This window comes from Filicampus tigris, chromosome 8, assembly GCF_054856515.1.
Source record: "Filicampus tigris isolate MCC_2025a chromosome 8, RoL_Ftig_1.0, whole genome shotgun sequence".
Classification (NCBI taxonomy): domain Eukaryota; kingdom Metazoa; phylum Chordata; class Actinopteri; order Syngnathiformes; family Syngnathidae; genus Filicampus; species Filicampus tigris.
Window position 1 is genome coordinate 21,555,487 of NC_141224.1, and position 3,979 is coordinate 21,559,465.

Consider the following 3,979-nt stretch of genomic DNA (forward strand, 5'->3'; position numbering starts at 1 on the left):
CTCTCATTCACTTGTTCAAGTGGAACAATATCAATCCGTCCAACGGGAAGGAAAGGTTCCAAACTAAACTGAACTCCAACCAGGTCCTGTGTGGTGTCTTTGTTATTGGAACCATCTTTGAGGAATCATCAAATATTAGATATGAGTGATTGGGCTCCTTACCGGAGGTATCGGGGGTGTTCAAATTTAAATTTAGAGAGTCAAGTCAAGTTTATTTGTATATGATGCGGACATCTCTTTAAACCTCCTCAGAAATGATTGGTGCAGTCAAAAAATATGCGCCAATGTAATTTATTGTGCAAGCCTCCTAAAGTGCAACACAGTGAATATTTGCAAAAAGTCTCCGCCCCAAAATACAGTGAAAAGAAAACACAAAAATACTATTTAAAAAATATGTATTTACAAAAACACAGAATTAAGTTTTTGCAAAAACGTACATATTCACTTAATTGCAAGTGTGCAAACGTTTTCTACTCATCACTGCTATAGCACCTTTCCACCTTGGCAAACTTCACACACTACCACAAACCTTTCAAAAGGTCCCTTATATATGCTTAACCACTCCACTCACTCATCACATTGTACAATTGGATGTTTATTTGCTTTTATTTTAGAACAGAGGGTCATTTAATCATATTTAGTTCTCACTATAAATTTGTATAAATATGGGGCCCATTTTGCCCACTAATAAATAATTAAAAAAACATGCTACTTAATAATAATAAAATAAGAGCTTTCCCCTAACCTCTAATGCAGTGTTTTTCAAACTCAGTGCAGTGCAGAGATATTGTCAGGTGTGCCGTGGGAAATTATCTACTTTGTGTGCCTGTGTGCCCATGTTTCACACTAAGTATGAAATGAAACATTATAAAATACTTTTTTCTTTGTGTTTATTTAATTCCTATTCAAAACGTTATAATGCAGTATAACGTCATTCTTCAGTGTTAAAAAATGCTTGTATAAACAATACAACACTTTTTTGCTATTGTACATATTGTTAAAATAAGCTTTTTTTCACAATTTCAGATGGTGGTGTACCGCGGGATTTTTTCAATGAAATAAATGTGCCTTGACTCAAAAAAGTTTGAAAACCACTGCTCTAATGCATGAAAATCTCATTAACACTAGGACTCCTATGGTTTTTCAACCCACCCAGGGCTGTCATGGCCTGGTCTTTTGACTACGAAGGGGGGGTGTCGGGGGATTAGCCGAGCTATTGTTATTTTAAAGTACATTAGCCCGTGAAGCCACCACTCTGCTTGCCAATACAATTGCAGGGGTTTGATTCCCGGCCAGTGCATACCACGTTGAATGACCCAGTAGGTCTTTGTTCAGGATTGTTACAGTTCTTTATGGTTATTGCAGAGTCATGTTATTGTTTATCGTTAACTTATTGCAATACATAAATTCTGTAACCATATATTCCAAGAGCGATAGACATTTCCCTCGAAAATGTTTGGCCTTGGTGGAGGTCTGCAAGGTTAACGCAAAGCATTGGTTGTTCAGTGGTAGAATACTTGCTTGCCATGTAAAAGGCCCGGGTTCGATCCCCAGCCAATTCACTTTAAGTATGCAGATTCGGCAGCCGCTTTATCTGAAATTGTGCTAGTCTGTTCCTGCAAAGCATCAAAATAGCTTGTTACTCGTTGTGATCGTAATGTATGGTTATTTTCAAGTGTTGTTATCTCAAAGTTTAGTTCCCGCAATTTATCATAATCGCATGTCTTTGTTATGTATTGTACATCCATTAAACAGTTCTTGTAGTTATGGAGAATAGTTTACGTCTAGACTCCAAAATTGACACAGTAGCTGTATCCTGAAAAAAATCTTTTGCCTTGGTTGAGGTCTTTAGCCTACTATAAAAGAAGCGTGAAGCATTGGTTGTTCAGTGGTAGAATTCTTGCTTGCCATGCGAGAGACCCGGGTTCAGTTCCCGGCCAGTGCACTTAAAGTTTACTGATGCGTCAGCCACTTAGTCTGAAATTGTGCTTGTCTGTTCCTGCAAAGTATCAAAATCGATTGCTATTGCTACAGATCATGATCGTAATGCGTGGTTATTGTCAAGTCAAGTGTTGATATCTCAAAGTGAAGTTCCCACAATATATCATAATAGCATGGATTTGTTATGTATTGTATATGCATTATACAGTTCTTTATCGCAGAGTATAAACGCAAAGTATCATTATCAAAATGTATATCTGTTTCAAAGCATACACTGCAATGATACGATTAAACGGACATATTCACTCCCTTGTAACAAAAAATGCAGCAATGTATGCGTTATTAACCATTATTGCCGAGTGTTTTCATCTCAAAAGTATTGTTTTGAAAATATTTTACATCTACACTCCAAAATTTACAGCTGTACTTAAAAAATCTTTTGCCTTGGTTGAGGTCTGTAGGCTAGTGTAAAATGAGCGTGACGCATTGGTTGTTTAGTGGTAGAATTCTCGCTTGCCATGCGAGAGGGCCGGGTTCAATTCCTGGCCAATGCACTTTACCTTTATAGAGGTAGCAGCAAATTAGTCTCATCACGGTATTATGGAGCATTATGAAATTATGAGTGTTGCCATGTCCTTACTAAACATTGGTTGTTCAGTGGTAGAATTCTTGCTTGCCATGTGAGAGGCCCGGGTACGATTCCCGGCCAGTGCATGTCACGTTGAAATACTCGCTGGCTCGTTACAGCTCTTTATGATTATCGCAGAGTCGTGTTATTGTTTATATCATGTATTGTTAACTTATTGCAATAGATAAATTCTAAAACCAAACATTCCAAGAATGATAAGATAAGGCATTTCCCTTGAAAATGTTTGCTTTGGTGGACGTCTATAGTCCTATAGAAGGTAGGGATGCTCGATTAAGCGATTTTGAACCTTAACCGAATTTTCTGGATAAAACAATGTTAAAAACGTTCAAATCGATTTTGTTATTTTTGGTGTATCTAAGTGTAGCCCATTTGTACTTTCTGCATTGTGTTCTGTTTGTACATTCTCTTCGTATTTGTACTTTCTGTTACACTTGTCTTCGTATTAAGATCCCTGTTTTCCGGTGGTTACTTCCGTGTTTGTCATGCGGTCACGTAAGTGGCGTGTTCAATCCTATTGCTAAAGCGATTGTCCGCTGGCCGAGGAGAAAGTGACACGTGGGGGATTGTTTGCTGCAGGAGCCGACTATCTAAGCCGACTGCCGAGTGAGTGAAGAAGTGAAGTGGAGCGTATGCTCAACTGACGGAATTGGGCAGGTTGATGGTGAGCTAGGAGCCCAGGATTGAAACTTGGAAATTGCCTGCATTCTGAATCATCCCTGCTCTGGTAGAGCTGGTAGGAGGCTGCATTTTAGCCAGCCGATTCCCTTCATTGAACTTAAATTGACTGGCATTTTGAGTTTAAAGAAAGAAAAATTAAGTTTGAATAAAAGACATTGAAAATACTTCATTTTTCATTATTTTTTATTTTACAAAGAAATTGTAATCGTAAAATCGGGTTTGATAGAAAATAATCGGGATTTTCTTATTAGGCAAAATCGAACGGCCCTACTAGAAGGTTAGTGCGAAGCCTTCGTTCATTGGTAGAATTCTCGCTTGCCATGAGAGAGCCCCAGGTTCGATTCCTGGCAAATTCCCTTTATCTTTATAGAGGTAGCAGCAAATTTGTCTCAAATTGTTCAAATCATTTATCGCTATATTGTTATGGAGCATTATGAAATCATCACAGAGTGTTGCCATGTCCTTACTAAGCATTGGTTGTTCAGTGGTAGAATTCTTCCTTGTCATTGAGATGTCTTAAAACGGGTGGATCAATACTTATTCCACAAACGCCATATTTATCAGAATGCCTTGTTTCAACCAGAGGGCTTGCATAGAACATACGCTTTAAAAAAATATGTTAGGGTTGACTTCTGCTTTTTTTGGGCGCTTCTAGCCATGTTAAAATGGTAATTCCTCACCAAAGTGGTGTTTTCCTTCATTCACCCATCT

At 38.2% G+C, this 3,979-nt stretch overlaps 2 non-coding genes across 2 annotated transcripts; both read left to right on the forward strand.

The window, feature by feature from the left end:
* The first annotated feature begins 1,874 nt into the window (after positions 1–1,874).
* trnag-gcc (transfer RNA glycine (anticodon GCC)) lies at positions 1,875–1,945 on the forward strand. The gene has a single exon. It is a non-coding gene; the product is annotated as a tRNA-Gly (tRNA).
* A 479-nt stretch (positions 1,946–2,424) lies between these two features.
* Positions 2,425–2,495, forward strand: trnag-gcc (transfer RNA glycine (anticodon GCC)). The gene has a single exon. It is a non-coding gene; the product is annotated as a tRNA-Gly (tRNA).
* Positions 2,496–3,979: the final 1,484 nt, after the last annotated feature.